Genomic DNA, 18,529 nt, shown 5'->3' on the forward strand with positions numbered 1-18,529 from the left:
ATACCACTTTTTTGATCCTTGGTATCTCTTTTCCAGGCGTCAATACCTTTACGCTTTTTTTTTTTTTTTTTTTTTTGGGGGGGGGGGTAGAAACACAAAGGGAAGGGGAAATAGAGTGCACAGAGGAAAACAGAGTAGAGTATAGCATTAATGTAGAACAATATGCCAGTATAGGACAAAATATAATTTTAGGATATAAGGTCGGTAGAGGACGAAATGTTACATTAGGATGTAATGTCAAAGGACAAAATGTCACGATGGGATGTAAAGACAGTGGAGGACAAAATATCACGATGGGATGTAATGATAGTGGACAAAATATCACGATGGGATGTAATGATAGTGAAGGACAAAATATCACGGTAGGATATAATGTCAGTGGAGGACAAAATATAATTTTAGGAAGGGATGCCGGACAGAATGTCAATGAAAGACAAAATATCACGATGGGATGTAATGACAATGGAGGACAAAAGATCACGATGGGATGTAATAATAGTGGAGGACAAAATACCACGGTAGGATATAATGTCACTGGAGGACAGGATATAATTGTAGGAAGGGATGCCAGACAGAGTGTCAATGCATGACGGGAGGCCAGTGTTAAACGCGGTGACATAGGGGGGCAAAGTGTACAAAAGAGTTCGGATGACCGTGAGCGACCAGATGCCGTGATTGGGGAAATGTTAATCTTGATGGGAGAAATATTAATGAGGCATTGAATTCCAATGAAGGACCAAATATCAATATAGAGCAAGGTGTCAATAAAAGCAAAACAAAATTATGATGTAAGGCATGATATTGAAACTCAAAACGTGTCAAAAAGAAATAATCATGAGCTTCTTAAAACCATGTACTGTACTTTAATGCTCGCAGTATTAAGAAGAAATTCCAAGAAATACAGGCGTATGTCAAAAGCGTAAATCTCGATATGATAGGAATAACCGAGACATGGTTAAATGGTAAAGAGTTTGAAGCTGAATTTAATATTGCAGGATTTAAACACTTTCATCAGGATAGAAACCATAAGAAAGGTGGGGGTATTCTGTTGTACGTTAAAAACAATGTTCATGCTTGTTTTTAAGAGAAAGTGAAACAGGATGCATATAATAGTTTGTGGGTAGAATTAACCCAAACAAATTGACAAAAAATTAATGTAGGTGTAATCTATAGGCCAAAGACGACAAACTGTTATTTCAAGAACTGTCTAGTTTCTGCAACCGGGATTTATTGATAATGGGTGATTTCAATTCTACTGATATTGATTGGATGACCCTTGAACAGCCACATAGGTAGTCGCTTAATTGATTTTTTCGGTGACAATTACTTAGTTCATCATGTAAAAGAGCCCACAAGACATAGAAACTTACTCAATTTATTGATCACTAGCCGCGAAAGCATGATAACCGATGTAGAAGTCGGTAAAGCTGTTACAAATAGCGATCACAATTTAGTTAGATTCAAACTATTGAAAACAATTAGAATAGATACTTGTGTTTCTAAAATACCCGATTTCAGTAAAGCTCAGCTCATAGGACTACGTCAGGAGCTTCAGCTTACAGATTGGGAGGAAAAATTAAGCGACAGACCTGTAGATCAGATGTGGGAAATATTTCAAAATACGCTCACTAAGATGATTCATACTTATATTCCTTTTAAGGACAGACGTACCCCAAATCAGACTCGCTCAAAATGGCTCGACAAAGAAAAAAAAAAAAAAAAAAAAAAAAAGTATTGCTAAAAAGACGGGCTCACAAGAAATATAAGTGGTCGGGTGCATCTAATGACTATGAAAGTTATGTATTAATACAGAGATTTAAAAAAAAAAAAAGACGAAAACGACAATACGAAATGAATATCGCTGATCAATCCAAAGAGAATCCCGAAGAATTCTATATTTACAGTAGAGATAAAAAGGTTGTTAGGAATCACATTGGTTTACTATTATCTGCTGATGGTCAACTTGAGTATTCAAACGAAGGAATGTATGATATTTTAAACAATTATTTTAGCTCAGTATTCGTAAACGAAACACCTCAAAGTGAACTCCAAACTGAATCCTGTGAAAAGTCTAGGGCAAACTTACCTACTCCGGTAAATTTAACAAAAGAAAAAATTAAAAGGTAATAAAACAACAGGGCCTGACGGTTGGCATCCAAGAATCTTAAAGGAAATGAAAAATGAGATTGTTGTTCCATTAGAAATTACTAAAAAATAAAATCCATCATATCCGGAGATGTGCCAAGAGAATGGAAGCTAGCTAACGTTACTCCAATATTCAAAACAGGTTACAAAAAAGAAACCAAATAACTACAGGTCTATAAGCTTGACTTCAATCATAGGAAAAATTATGGAAACTATAATCAGAGACGCTATCGAATATCATTTAGAAAGTAACTGTTTGATAAATGATAGCCAGCATGGATTCAGACGGAAACGTTCTTGCGTGACTAACTTACTCGAATTCTACAACATAGTCATCTTGAATTTGACAAAAGAAACAATATAGATTTAATATATTTAGACTTTGCAAATTATTTTGATACCGTCCCCCACGAAAGGCTACTTACTGAATTAGCTTCACTCGGAATAAGTGGTAGCCTATTAAGTTGTACTAGAAATTGGTTGAATGATCGAAAACAGAGTTGTTTTAAATGGCAAAACTTCTAGATGGAAAAATGTTACGAGTGGAGTTCCTGAAGGTTCCGTTCTTGGGCCATTTCTATTCGTAGTATATATAAATGATATAGACCACGGACTAAAATCTATTGTCTCCAAATTTGCTGATGATACAAAATTGTGCGACTGGAATGTGTGCGTAGATTGCATTTGTGCATAGTGTTGTTTCAATGAGGGGGTAATATAGGTCTAGTTGTTCGGGGAGGAAGATGCTTTTTAGGTGGAGGTTTCTTAAGTCGACGGAGAGTGCAGTTTAATTTGTCTTTGAGGAGGAGGTTTCGGGTGGCCTTCTTGGCGGCTGCGTCGACGAGGTCGAGTATAATATGTTAGTAGTGTCTAATCATATCTATGTGTTTACTTAATTCGTTTATTTGTTCTGAGTAGTATGTGAACATTTCCAGTTCGTGGAATCGAGTAGAATGAGTAAGGAAATGTTCGTGGAGTTGGGAAAACAGTCTAAAAGAATGTTAACTGAGCTTGCCAAGTGCCGTGAGTTTTAGGAGTTTAGTAGAACAAGCTTTCCCATCTCATTAAATCTGGAGGCCATTTTGTCTATGGTGAAATGGACGTTTGTTATGTCATCTTCAGTGGCAATGCCAAAAAGGGACTTAGAAAGGGAACTCATGAAATTCATGAGTCCTCTTTTATGTCTGAAGGAGGCATGGTGGTGTTCTGATTTATAATTTGATATCATGTCACTCCGTTCAATTGTGAAGAGTTGAAGGAGTAGTGTCTTTAGTTTGTCGAAATTTGAGTAAAACAGGTTATTTCTTGATTTTGAGGAGTTAGTTTTGAGACTGGGGTGTTTGAAGGTGGCATGGAAGTGATCTTATAATGTATTCGTAAGTTTACGTATTGACTCTAGGTCTGAGTGTAGTTTCGCGATGTCGAACTCCATTTTTACTGTGATTGTGTCTCGAATGACCATTACCTGTCCTGCAGGAGCGACAATTGCTCCTGGGATCATCCTCGGTAGGTTATCGCCAGAGAAGGCTGCGACGAGGCATACGAGGATGAGAGGTAGGAGTGTCCTGGAAGTTGAAGAGTCTGGTTAGGTATCTTATTTCTGGATGTGTTTTCGTTTAAATATTTCTTGTGAATATGATTGGAGTATGATTCTGCCAGGTGAACACGATCCTGAAGGATGTGAAGAGATTATATAGTTGGGGAAAGGTTTGATGGATAAGGATCGTGATCACTTCCCACTCAAGTGAGCATGACGTCCTGCCCTCTAAGGGGGGAGAATCTGGATTATTATATAGCGTTACTGCCTGGAGAGAGTTTCATGTGAAAGGTTGGGGGTTGAGGTTTCGTGGTTGTGGGTGGAGGTTGGTTTGGAAGAAAACCGTATCTATCTAGGATGGATTTTACGTCGAATATTGATTTGATTGGTTTCAGTTTTTCTATCATGTGCTGTGATATGGGTGTCGTCTGACGGGTCAATAGGGTTGTTGTTGTTGTTGTTCCCTTGACTGTCTGAGCAGCAGGGCTGTGGAGTCGGAACACAAAACCTCCGACTCCGACTCCGACTCCGACTCCGACTCCGACTCCGACTCCTCTTCATGTAATTAACTGATTATGGCCTACATATTTTATAAAGCCTATACAACACACATACGCTCTAATCTTGAGTAGACATACCATTATAACTGGTTTATATCAAAGAATAAATATATATGTTATAGTGTGGCCAGCCTATGTTTGACCGCTTCATTAATACTTTATAAGTGAAGTAGAGACAAATTTTTTGAAAGAATATTGAGGAAAATTCAGTGAAAATGTAAGACATTTGGCATAATATATATCTTTGGAAATAAGTAATAAGCACATTTCAAAAACAAAAATACTGTACTTTATAATAAAGGTTGAAATATAACCTTTATAAAGGATACACAAACCTAGTAATAAAAAAATATAATTGAAGATTTTTTTCATATATAGTTTTGCAAATACAAAAAAAAAATAAGGTACTTTATAAAAGAAGTTTAGGCAAATTTCTTGAAAGGAAACAGTAAATATAGAGAAAATAAACCTTATTGATACGAGTACGGTACAAGGTCGAGTGTTATAGCTGAACATTTATGATACTGAAAGGTATATGTATCATACATACTTTTTGAGTATCATTATCCTTCATATGTTTTCATACCTTCTTTTGTCTTAATGTACTGCAATTACTGACACAAGTACCTCTTGGTTTAACTACATACTGGTACTGTTATGCGATTATTGTGATGAACATTACTCTGGTTCTGGAACCGTTCTTATCGATACGATTACAAAACAAGATACAGCTGAACATGTTTGAAATGTGATTTTTTTTTCAACTTTAAATATCCTTATTTCAATAATTCATTGTTAAAAATATAGAGGGGAAAAAAGAAGGGGAAAGGAGAGAAGAGATTGTATTATTGCGTTAGTCTACAGTTGAAAACATAATTACCCTACTGTTTGGCAACACAGCAGTGAGAGAAACCACCAAACTGATGGAGTGATGAAAACGATGCATATGGAACTTGACAGGAATATTACAGCTTCCATGACTGTGTGTCAACAGAAGGTGTAATATTGAGGTGTCTAATTTATTCACGTAATACTTTGGATGTTTATCGGTCTATGTATAAATTTGAAAGCCAGCGTTGCAATAGGACGTTTTGGGGGTTTAGTGGAATGACCACAAAGATAAGACGATGAGATATATCACATTTGATAAAATTATGGGTTTTTTTCATATATAATGTACTTATAAGGAGTGTGCACTACATAACTCTACAGACTAAACGAAGACCTTATAAAGTGTAAATTTAACTGGAGCCGGAGTCGGAGTCGGTATATTTTTACCGACTCCGACTCCAGTGACACCGTAATTGCTTCCGACTCCGACTCCACGACTCCGACTCCGACTCCGAATCCACAGCCCTGCCCAAGGTCTATATATATAGACCTTGGCCCTGCCGAGCAGCTCCGTCTCCCCAAGGAATACCACGGCCGAAACGGGGTTTTCCCACAAATCCTTTATAGTGTGTATGCTGTGTTGTTTGCGTGCATGTTTGTGTCTAATGCAGTCTTCCATGATGTGTTGAGTAGTATGGTGTGAAATGTTACATCCTGGGCATTTGTCCACAATGCAGTCATCCAGTCTCTTCCGGTAGCTTAGAAGGGCTGGGTGGTGGCCGCATCGCAGTCTGGTCAGGTGGACTCTGTCCTTTCGTGGGAGAGAGGATTCAGAGGGATGGATATCATGGGGTCTGGCATGCAGCAATGTGTTGTCTATTAGTGTGTTGATGGAGCAGTGGGTGATGTGATTATGAATATAATTCCGGAGGCTGGTATTTGGTGGTTTTGGAGGAAGAGAAAAAAGTATTTGTGTGTGATATAGGTATTTGGGTGTGTTTTTTTATGTTTCTTGGTGCTTGTATGTGTTCTGCTATGTAGTGTAGCGGGTGTGCTGTGTTTGTGGAGACTGCAGCAAGTGTTTGCGTGCCTCTCATGTCAAGGTGATCTTTGACTTTGAGGACTTTTGTTTCAGTGTAGATGGTCTGTAGGTGTTGTATATGTGTAACCTGTAATTGTTTTTAAGGCTTTGTTTTGTATGGTCTGAAGGGTGTTGAGGTGTGTCTCACTGGGATTAGGTGCCCATGCTGGACTCGCATAATTCATCACTGAGCATATGCATTGTTTGTATATTGTAGTATTAGTTTCTTTGTTTTGTCCAAATATTGTTCCAATGACTGATTGAAGTGTGTTGAGTCTAGGTGTGCATTTATTTTTATGTTTGTGATGTGTTATTTGAATGACATGGGTGTATCGTATATTACACCAAGAATTTTCGGTGTGTGTGTGTGTGTGTGTGTGTGTGTGTGTGTGTGTGTGTGTGTGTGTGTATGTGTGTGTGTGTGTGTGTGTGTGTGTGTGTGTGTGTGTGTGTGTGTGTGTGTGTGTGTGTGTGTGTGTGTGTGTGTGTGTGTGTGTGTGTGTGTGTGTGTGGTATTAGTGTTGTTGATATTGAGATGAGGTATGTAGTTGTGTTCTTTTGTCCAGTTGATGAGAAGTGTTGCTGTAGATTTGGCTGGGGCTATTTTGAGTCTGTTTGTAATGAACCATGTGTTCTGCATGCCTATGTTATATATTTAGTTTGTTAGATTGTATCGGGGGATAGCATCAAAAGCTTTACTAATGTCTAATGTTATGAGAAGTGTTCTATGATGGGGCCTACAGTATCTGAAATGATGCCATCTAATATTCTTTGCGTGAGATTTATTAGAAGAGTGTTTGTGGTGTGTAGTAGCCTAAAACCGTGTTGTAATTCGGCGTTCAATGACTTTGGAGGGGGTGCAGAGAATTGTGACTGGGCGGTGTGGTGTTGGGATTGTTGGGTCTTTATTGGGTTTTGGGATTGTGATTATTTTCCCATGCTTCCAGATTTCAGGTATAGTGTTGTGTGAATAGTTGTAATTTGCAATGTTTGTGAGTGCGTGTAGGCCTATACCTTGTGGTCCAATGTATTTTAGGTGGATGTTACTTATGTTGTCAGGGCCACAGGCGGATGAGTACTTGAAGTTATGTATTATGTGTTTTGACTAGATAAACACCATATGAGGACGGAGCCTTTATTTGTACGACGTTTCGCTTATTACAGCTTTTTCAAGTACAAGTTGAGATACAAATGCTTGAGATTAAATAAGGGGAAAGGAGGGAACGGGGAGAGAAAAAGGGGGGGGGGGAAGGAAGAGGAGGAGGAGGAGGAGGAGGAGGGTGGGGGGATTGGACACTGGGAAAGGATGAGAATGCTGGCCCAAACGTCCGTGGGCGAAATGTCCACAAAGGGTGGTTTAAATATTTATTTATTTCGCCCACGGACGTTTGGGCCAGCATTCTCATCCTTTCCCAGTGTCCAATCCCCCCACCCTCCTCCTCCTCCTCCTCCTCCTCCTCTTCCTTCCCCCCCCCCCTTTTTCTCTCCCCGTTCCCTCCTTTCCCCTTATTTAATCTCAAGCATTTGTATCTCAACTTGTACTTGAAAAAGCTGTAATAAGCGAAACGTCGTACAAATAAAGGCTCCGTCCTCATATGGTGTTTATCTAGTCAATCTTGTCGGCAGACTGCCACTTTTAAGCATTATGTGTTTTGTCTGACTGTCTATGAAGGGTGTATAGTCTGAGTCTGTGGAAAAGTCTTTCTTATGTCGAATGGTGCGTCGGTCGTCAGGGTAAGAAGTGAGATGGCTTGTCTGTGCAAAATGATTTATGATTGTGTTTGTTGTCTGTTCGAGGGTAAATTATCTCTTGTTGTGGTTATTGCTGCGTGAGAGCGTGTTGTGTTACTATTGGATAGTGTAATGCTGTTGAGTGTTTTGTACAATTTGCTGGTGTTTGTTTTGTGATTAATTGTATTGACAAACTTTGGCCAATTTTGTGTTTTCTGTTCATGTATTTTATTTGTAATCTCTGTGTCTAGTGTTTGCATTTGGTCTGCTATGTTTTGAGGGATAGGTGTGGGGGTATTGTGTTTAAGTGTATTTCGTTGTCTGATGAGGCCTTGGATTTCTAGTGTGAAATTTGGATTGTGTGATTTTCTGTTGCCTCTAGGGATATATCTATTGTCTGCGTTTCGTATGATTGTATTAAAAGTGTGTACAACATTGTTTATGTTTGTGATTGGTGTACTGTTAAGTGTCTCAAAATGTTGTTCTGTCTCTTCAGTAAAAGCTTCCCAGTTTGCTCTCTTGTAATTGGTGTATGTGTGTCTGTGGCCAACTGGGGTGCATCTTGTTTTGGTGGTGATGATGATTGGAAGGTGGTCAGATCCAAGGGATCTGACCACTCTCCATAAAGTTGTTGGGGTCAGGTAGGGGGAACAGGTGATATTAGGAGAGGAGGTATAGAGGGCTTGGTGTGGGATATGTGTATGATTATGTGTGTTGTTCATGATGGTCAGTGAGTCAAGTTGAGTCTGCATATCAAGCCCTCTGTCTGTGTCAGGGTTGTCGACATACCAGGCCGACGACTTGGCGTTGAAGTCACCACCTATGATGAGATTAGGGATTGTGGCTAGTTGATTAAGTTGAGACCTGAAGGTGTTTGGAACTGTAGGGGATGATTGAGGGGTGTATATTTTTAACTATTGTCAGTGTTGATTTGTTGCCTGTACGGATTAGAATAGATTGGATTTCTGTAGTGTTATCTGTGGTAGGGAGGAGGATTTTGTTTTAGGCGCTTGTGTCCACAAAACAGATGGATTGGTGGACCAGGGTGATGAGTCCACCGCCATTGCCGTCGGTCCGGTCTTGTCTAATGGTGGTGAAGTTGTGAAATGATGGTGTTTTGTGTGAGTGTCTTAGTTTTGTTTCTTGTATGATGGCAACGTGTATGTTGTGTTGTTTGAGGAAGTGTTCGAGTTCGTGTTTTTTTTATGCCATCAATGTTGTGTTGTAATATGTTGATGTTGTGTGTTCTGTATGTGTTGTATGTTGCCGTCTGGGGGGTTTGGGTGTTGATGGAGAAGGTATAGGATCGTGGTTAGAGAGAGAAAGAGGTGTGGTTGGGGACAAAAGAGGAGAAGGATTGATTGAGGACAAGGGTGGGGGGAGACTGGGTGTGGGCAAGGATGCAGGCTGTAGTCGGGAAGATGGGAGTGAGGTTATTGGAGGGCAGGTAGAACATGTCCAAGTGTTTGTGTATTTGTTTGTGTTTGTAAGTATTGTGCAAGTGAAGTGGGCCGAGTTTTTGCATATGTTGCATTAAACTGAGCCCTTTGTCTGTCTGTTCGAGGTGATGGGTTTGGAGCATGTTGGGCATGTGTATTTTGTGGTGGGCCCAGGATTGCTCTCTACATCTCCGGCTAATAGTAGAAGAAGAGGGGTGAGCGCCGGAAAAACACTCCTCAGTGCAGAAAAAAACGTAACAGTGCATGTCATGAAAGGGTTGTGGTACTTGCCCAGGCGACCGAAACCCCTCCTGGGGATAGGTGCCATCTGCGTAGCGCCGGTTGCCAGGGATGTTTGCTGCAGTTTGGCCCTCAACTCTTGGGGTTAGGGGGTGGTCCCACAACGAAGACGCTGCAGCATCAGGACCTCAATAAGGTGGTAGTTGTTGTTGCTTAGCGTTTCTGCGACTACAGGGGTGCCAAATAACTTTGGTTTAAGTTTGTTAGATCTGTTGTGGTGTTTAAGCATGACAACATCCCCTGAGATGAGGGATAAGGATCGAGAGTGTTTATGTTGTTTGATTCTGATTTGTTGTTTATCTTGTTCGAGGTTATTTTTTACTTCTTTGTGGATCAAGTGCATGGCGAGTTCTACGCGCTTTGCGTAATCTTCTATGGTGTAAAGGGGGAGGAATGTTGTACTTACAAAACAAGTTGTCGACTAAGGCTTGGGCCACCGTTTCTACCGATTTGTTTGGTAGGGGCACTAGTATTGTACACTTTGAAAAGTAATCCACTGCAGCAAGGAAGTATTGGGAACCTTGGCGGTTTGGGAATAGTTTTAAAAGATCAATGTGCATAGTATCCCATGGTTCTTAGGGGATGGGTACTTCTCCAGTTTGGAGTGGCTTAAGCTCTGTTCCACGAAGTTTGTTACAGGTAGTGCAGTGTTCAGTGTGACGGGTGATGTCGGTGGCCATCTTAGGCCAGTAGTACGCCCGTCTGGTGTTTGCTAGGCATTTATTTCTGCTTGGGTGTCCTGCAATGGGGCTACCGTGGACCATTAGGAGAATTCTTCGAATCAGTGAGTTTGGGATTACTGTTTGGGTTGGAGTAATAATGCTTTTAAGAATTCCATCCTTTAGATGTGATTCTCGGAGGGGCACAGGGGGTGGTTTTTGTAGAGTGGCTCCCGTTTCTAGGTGGAGGATTACATGTGACCAATTTGGGTCTTTTCCTTGTTCTTCTCGCAGTTCCTGAGGGGAAATGCAAGGGTGGTTGGGACTGTTGCGATCAGGGGGTTCCGGCTAATTGCGTCTGCTACGACGTTTGCCTAAGGTACCTTTTATGTAGGTAATTTCTGGGTTGAATTCTAAAATGATTATGTGCCACCTTGCTATCTTATCTTGCATTTTATTTTCTTTGAAAAACTCTATTAAAGGTTGATGGTCTGTCATAACTGTGATTTTGTGACCCAGGATGCGTTCCCGGAAATGTTTTAGAACCCAGACCAGCTAGAGCTTCCAAGTGGGTGGTGGAGTAGTTACGCTCTGCAAGGTTCAGTACACGGCTTGCGTACGCTATCGCTCTATGTTTCCCGTTTGAATCTGTTTGTTGTAGGACTGCACCTATCCCGATGCTGGATGCGTCCGTGAACAGAAAGAATTCCTTTGTGAAATTGGGGAAGGCGAGTATGGGTGCCCTGTATAGTGCTGTCTTTATTTTCTGGAAACATTCTTGTTCTTCAGAGTCCCATTTGAAAGGTACGTTCTTACGTGTAAATTTGGTAAGTGGGGTAGCTAAGCCTGCAAAAGTTCTTATAAAATGCCTGTAATAGGCAGCCATGCCAACAAAAGAACGGAGTTGGTTCTCGTCCTTTGGGGTGGGTATTCAGCAATAACTCTGATCTTGCCTGGGTTTGTGTGGATTCCGTCTTTGTTTACTGTATGATCAAGAAAGGTGATTTCCTTTTTTAGAAATGAGCATTTGTTAAGCTGAATTTTGAGGCCAGCTTTTTTTTATGGTTTGTAAGACGTACCCAAGGGTGTCAAGGTGGTCTTCTAAAGTAGGGGAGAATATTATTAGGTCGTCTAGATAGACGAAAAGGGATTTGCCTAGTTGTCTTTGAAAAGGCTATTCATGAGTCTTTGTAGTGTACTAGAGGCATTCTTTAGCCCAAAGGGCATTCGATTAAATTCTAAATGGCCTTTGTCAGTACTAAAGACTGTGACTTCTTTTGACTCTTCCCCTAGTTCAATCTGCCAAAAGGCAGATTTGAAGTCTAGGGTTGAGAAAAAACTTGTTTCCTTGACCCAGTGATTGGAGAATATCTGTCATGACAGACATTGACATGCGGTCTGGGGTGGTGTTAGTATTTACTTTACGGAAATGTATGAATGGTCTAAAGGATCCACCATTTTTAGGAACTAGGAAAAGTGGGGAGTTCCAAGGGGATTGAATGTCTGATGACACCTTGTTCCAGCATCTCGTCTATATTATCTGTGACGAATTGTTTTTATTTTGATGAATTCTGTAGGCTAGAGTATAGATGGGGTGTGGGGGGGGGGCGGTATGTGTATATGGAGCTTGACTAAGAATGTTTTTCCTAATGGTTCATCGTTCAAGGCAATTGCCTCACGATGCTACAAAACTGTGCGGAATGGCAAATATTGCTGATGATACAAAACTGTGCGGAATGGCAAATGATCACTTAAACCAATTAGATATTAAAAAAATTAGATAAATTACAGCAATGGTCTGAAAAGTGGCTAATGAAACTTAATACAAGTAAATGCAAGGTTATGCACACAGGTAAAAATAACAGTAAGTACGATTACAAGTTATTTGGTAATTCGTTAACAAAAGTGGATAGTGAAAAGGATCTCGGCGTAATTTTCAGTAACGATCTCAAATCATCTAAGCAGTGTATTTCAACCTCTAAGAAAGCAAACAAGATTCTAGGACTGATTGCGCGATCTTTTGACTTCAAAAGTTCATCTCTCATTAACAAGTTATATAAATCGTTAGTTCGTCCATATTTGGAATATTGGAATATGCTGTTTCCGTATGGTCACCGAATCTCATTAAAGACATTGACAGATTGGAAAAAGTACAACAGCGAGCCACAAAACTGATTCCAAATATGAAAAATAAATCATACGAAAATCGACTAAAACATTTTCCTAAAAAAACGTAGACTTAGAGGTGACTTGATACAGGTCTTTAAAATTCTAAATGGAATTGACAATATCAAAAGTGAAAAAATGTTCACACTGAATGAGAATCCAACAAGAAATAATGGTCTCAAACTGTAGGATATGTTATTTATTTCATATTATTTGTTTATTTGTTTGTTATTGTTTGTTTAGTTATTATTATTTGTTTGATTTTTATCTATTATTAGTTATCTGTCAATTTACAATTATTTACTATTCATCCGTTTGTTTATTATTTAACTATATATTTGCATTTATTTCATTTATTGTTATTTATATTATCATTTTTTTTTTTTTTTTTTTTTTTTTTTTTTTATCATTATTACATTTTTTCTGCATCCGACCTAGTTATGGACCGAAAGGTATCCTGTCGGTATGCTCCACCTTTGTAATCCTTTGTAATCCTTTGACTGGTTCTGGCTTACTGGAAGTCTAAAACTGGGATATTTTCGAGAGGGATTGGGGTGGGGTTTGATCTGGTGGTGATGATGTTAATAGGAGTGGTGTGTTTCCTGGATGGGGTTTATGTATAATTTAGCTGTTCCTTTTTGTGTGTGTTTGTTTAGTTTAACTGGGGGTATGTGAGATGTTCTCTAGTAAGATTATTGCCTCTTTCTTATGTCTAACTGTATACAGCAGGCATATGGAAATTCTTTCTCCTACAGGTATCGGAAGGCACAATTATATCCTGGCCTGGAAGTGCATCAGGTATGATTGTTGAAATAATCATATTCTCCCCTGGAGGGATTGTAATTTAGCATTTGGTGAGAATTTGTGTGTTGAGAAAGGGGAGTGGGTGGTATGGTGTTGTCTGACTTTGCATATGTGCGTGGGTTGAGGGAGATGTAATATTGGTGGTATTGCCTGATGTCAAGTCTGAGATTTGCGGAGGCATCCTCTGTTCTGGTGCTGAGTTGGGCAGGCTTGGTTGCAAGCAGGATTTTGTGACGTTCCAGTAGGGTGATGTGGGGGATAGTGGTGGATAATGAGGGTGTTCACCCGGGTGCCTAGAAGCGTCGGGATAGGTGACGGGGAGGGGGGGTTCTATGTCACTTAACTTGAGCATAGCGGGGATTGTATCAATAATGATTTTGTGATTGGCTAAGAATTCCAATCCTAAAATGCCATCACATTCAAGGGTCCCGTTTTCGACTACGTACAAGGTAGTGGGTGGGAATGAGTTATTAACAATTGTTATGAGGAGTGTTATAGTTGAAGTGAAGTCTAGGTGTGTACAACTTATCATGGTTCCTGTAAGGTGTGGTCCGTCGGGAGGGAATGAGTTACCTGATTGTGCACATATGGATTGTGAAAGTATGCTTATCTTTGTGCCTGTGTCTACTAGGAATGTACATGGGACGCTTCCTAATGTGCCCATGAAACATAGGGCTTCTGGTTCATCTATGGGTGATGTTATTTTATTTATTCATTTATTTATTTATTTATTCTGTCTGTTTTGTTTGTGTGCGTTACGTGGGGGGGGGGTGATGATTCCTGTTGAAGGCTGCGGGGCGTTCCTGTTGTGGGTTGGTGGGTTGTGGTCGTGGTGCTGGGTTTTGGGCCCAGCACTCATTGTCGGATTGGGAGTATGTGTTATGGATCGAACATTGTTCTTGTTTGGTGATCTTTGGAGTTTTGTTTGGTTATTACCCATGCTAGCTGAGTGGTTGTAGGGTCGTTGGGCTTTGCATTCAGCGTCTGAATGGGATGTAGTGTTATGAAGGGAACACATTGTATTTTGTCTTGGGCGTTGTCTGCAATCCCATGTGTTGTGGTAATTAGATTTGTAGATATCGCACCAGGTGATGCTAAGGTTGTTATTTATAGGTGTTCTTGGGTTGCGGGGGTTAGGGTGGGTTGGTGTGCTGTTTATGGAAAATATTGTTTTTATTCTGGCTGGTTGAGCATTGCTGAATCTGTCAATTCCATGTTTGTCTGTCATGTCGAGGATATATTTGGATGGGGAGGTGTCATTTATGTCAATGTCAACTCGCTGGGCCTCTCTCTCACGCTTGATGGGGAGGGCCATGAAAAACATGGCAAGCTCAAAGAGATTTGCTACGTCTTCTCCCTTGACATAGTTCACACCGTGGTTATTCTGTGAGACCCATTGGGAGGGACCATTGAGTGAAGCTCTGATTGTTTTTGAGACTTCGGCTACCTGTGCCACGATGGAGTGGAAGGAGGAGGGGCGTTGCGCATGAACTTAAGGAATTTGTATAGGAAATTAAAATATTCAGAGATCTGTCACTCAACAGTTTCTTAAGTTCTGAACAATATTTTGTGTATGAAAGACCAGATTCTATTTTTGATTCTAAGAGACGCGAGAGTTGTTTATAATCATTCTTTGGCTCAAAATGGTTATCTACGATTGTTATTTGTGTTTGTCCTGGGTTAAATTATTCTTAGCAAAGTGGACTTCGCATGCTGCGATGTAGTCTATGATGGTAATACCACTTGCTTTCAAAAAAGTTGGAATATTAGGATTTGTGGTTATAGATTTGGGTAGGGGGTTTTGGAGGTGGGTTATTTGGTCTTGGAGGACGAGTGGGTGCCTCTTGGGTACTAAATTGGCTAGTGGTCTAGGTTGTGGTTGGGTTTTTTATGGCTTTGATTTGCCGATAGAGCGGTGTTGGTAGTTTGGGGGATGTCGAAGGGGGGGGGTTAAGTTACATCATCCTGTGCTCCATTTGTGTTACTGATGTTCATAAAGCTATGATCAACTGATTCGACTAGGTTCCTAGCTGCAAAACATGATCGGTATTTTGTGACATTGTAAAAAATAATGAATGTAAGTCACTGCTAAAAAGTAGATATATACAATTGTATAGACAAACATGCACAAAAAGTGAAAAAAATGTAATTTTATTACTTGTTCATTGTTCCGTTGTTGATTCCTATAGGGCAAGGGGTAGACTGTTGATGGTTGCTGTTGGTGGGGGTCTACCATAGGAATTGTAGAAGTAGGGCATCGTGAAGATGATCGCTGTGCCGATGTGCGAATTTGGTAGGTGGCCTTGGGATATTGTGGAGGACCAGGTAGCTAGCTAATCACGTAGGGGCTGCCGGGGTTGTAAGAGCAGGGTGATCTGTCAGTTAGGCGGGTGGCCCTGAGTCGATGCGAATCTACTGTCTGGATTTGTTTGTAGCTCAGTTGATCCGACACCACTGCGGGTTCCTTTTCTAGGAGGAGTTGGGGAGAGGGGCTTGCATACACAGCGGGTGTCTTTTTTTTTTTTTTAATAGTAATAGTCTTGGTTGCACAAGGGAAAATAAAATCGCGCACAGTCGATTACACACACCAGGATTCAAAAATGTTCGTAGTGGTGCAGTTGATTGTGACAGCTCGCTGAATTCTGCTGAAGTGGCTGAACTGAAGGAACTGGTGCTGGCTGAGCGAAAGATTTTGTTTCTTTTTGGCGTTATGTCCACACTATGCATTCGAGTGAACAATAACTAAACCAGTACTCGATCTCGGCACCTTTGTATGGGGAAGAGTACACAAAGTCACTCGTTCCTTCAACACCCAATCACTCGAGTGGTCTCGTAGTGTTCTGCGTGTTGTCCCCTAAGCAGTATTATACGTAGTCACTTTAGGTTCACTCTCACTGAGTACTGGAATTCACTTTATAAATGTTAATTATTTCGGAGGTGGGTGGCGTACAGTATCCAAGTGCCTAGAAGAACAAGTGGATAAAAACAGACGTTGGTTCTTCCTTTTCTTGCTGGCTATGAGGGAAGTTTCCAACCGGCGGTAGGCCTTCTTTACCCCATCTTGTTGTTGAGAAAGGCGAAGTGGCGAAGAGAGTTCCATCGTGGGTGTAATTCACAACAAAGTTATGTCGTAGCACATTTGTAAAATAATACTGATGACCCACTTTCGGAGAAGAATAAGCGAAAGTATGAAGATCTGTATATTTCGATCACTAACTGTGATCCTCTTCAGCAGATGTGATTTACAGGGTAGAGAGCAATGTGTATCTATACAGAAGTAGTGAAGTAAGCAGGAAGGGACGGGGGCTCAGGTCACGTGTCCGGCGTTGCATGGACCTTGGTGGCTTTTATCCACTGCTAATGTAGGAGGTAATATTTTATTTATTTTTACGGTCTTCCAAAATTGCACAAAGACGGCATTCCTTTCAGACCCATCATATCAAATAGGAATTCTTGTACACGTAAGACCTCAAAACGGCTCACACAAATACTATCACCGTATGTAGGTTGTTTCTCAGAGTCTCACATAAAACACTCAGAAGACTTTATAAGTAAGATCAAAAGTCACAACCTACCAAGGAGCAGAAAATTACTAAGTCTAGATGTAGTTTCGTTATTCACACAGATTGATGTAACGGTAGTTCTAGAGTTTTTGGAGGGAAAATTACAACCATACCAAAACCAGCTACCTCTGCCACTGGAAAAATAATAAGCTTACCAAAACTTTGCGTCAACACTAATGTTTTTTTCATTCAAAGATCTTTATTTTAAACAGAAATTCGGATGTTCCATGGGCTCTAATCTCTCGCCAGTTCTAGCCAATTTATATATGGAATATTTTGAATCAGTGCTACTACCGGGAATTAAACCACCCGCAATGTGAAATATGGGCAGGAAAATTCCGCCGTATTTCAGCATGTCGCCAACAAAAACCATCGGTTAAACTGGGACGATGCTGAAATAATTTACAAATCTAAATGCAGTTTCAGAAGAAAAATGGTAGAATCCTCTTTGATATATATTTTTTTTCCAAAACCATAATATTTCTTATGGTCAATGGTCACCAGATTGTATATCTTCATTTGCAATGAATAAAATGTTACCTTCTACATTAGCAGTGGATAAAAGCCACCAAGGTCCACGCAACGCCGGACACGTGTCCTGAGCCCCCTTCCCTTCCTGCTTACCTCACTACTTCTGTATAAATACACATTACTCTCTACCCTGTAATTCACATGTGCTGAAGAGGATCACAGTTAGTGATCGAAATATACAGATCTTCATACTTTCGCTTATTCTTCTCCGAAAGTGGGACATCAGTATTATTTTACAAATGTGCTACGACATAACTTTGTTACTTTGTTGTGATATATATATATATATATATATATATATATATATATATATATATATATATATATATATATATGTATATATGTTTATATATACATATATATTACTTACTTCTGCTCCCAGGTAGGCTTACAGCCTGTCAGTCGGGCCAGCACACTTCTCCAGATTGTCCTCTCAAAGCTTCCCTCTTCTCTCAAATCCTCTATTTTTCCTAATCCATTTGCCTCTAGGATTTCTTGAACGCCATCTTTCCATCTTTTCTTCGGTCTATCTCTAGATCTGCTACCTTCTGGTCTCCAGTTCCATCTTTTCTTTGCAATTCTCTCTTCATCCATTCTCTCCACGTGCCCAAGCCACCTTAGTTGTGCCTTTTCTATTTTGCTTCTAGTTGATTTTACTCCAATCATTTCTCTTATTTCATCATTTCTAATTCGATCTCTTTTGGTTTTATTTACTATTGCTCTCAACGTTTTCATTTCTGCCGACTGAATTCTGCTCCAGTCTCTTGATGTTAATGTCCAGCTTTCAGCAGCATACATTAAAATTGGCACCAAAACTGATTCAAAAATATTTTTCTTTGCCTCCGTAGGTACATTTACATCTTTTAGGATAGGGTACAAGGCACAGACACCTCTACTGTACTTTGATATTCTTTCAGTTATCTCTTCCCTATTCTTGCATCCATCTTTTGTAAATACGCTTCCTAGATACTTAACACAATGTGCTTCTTTAACATTTTCATTTTCAATCATTATTTCTGCAATGTCATAATATTCTTTTGTGATGGTTAGTATTTCAGTCTTCTGAATATTAATGCTTAGTCCTGCCTCATTAAAGCATCTTTTCCAACAATTTTGAGCTCTTTCTAACTGTAATCTGTCGTTACTCCAGCAGGCAATGTCATCTGCATACACTAGAATATC

Source organism: Oratosquilla oratoria, chromosome 16 (assembly GCF_046742065.1).
Source record: "Oratosquilla oratoria isolate Oo_2021 chromosome 16, ASM4674206v1, whole genome shotgun sequence".
NCBI classification, from domain to species: Eukaryota; Metazoa; Arthropoda; class Malacostraca; order Stomatopoda; family Squillidae; genus Oratosquilla; species Oratosquilla oratoria.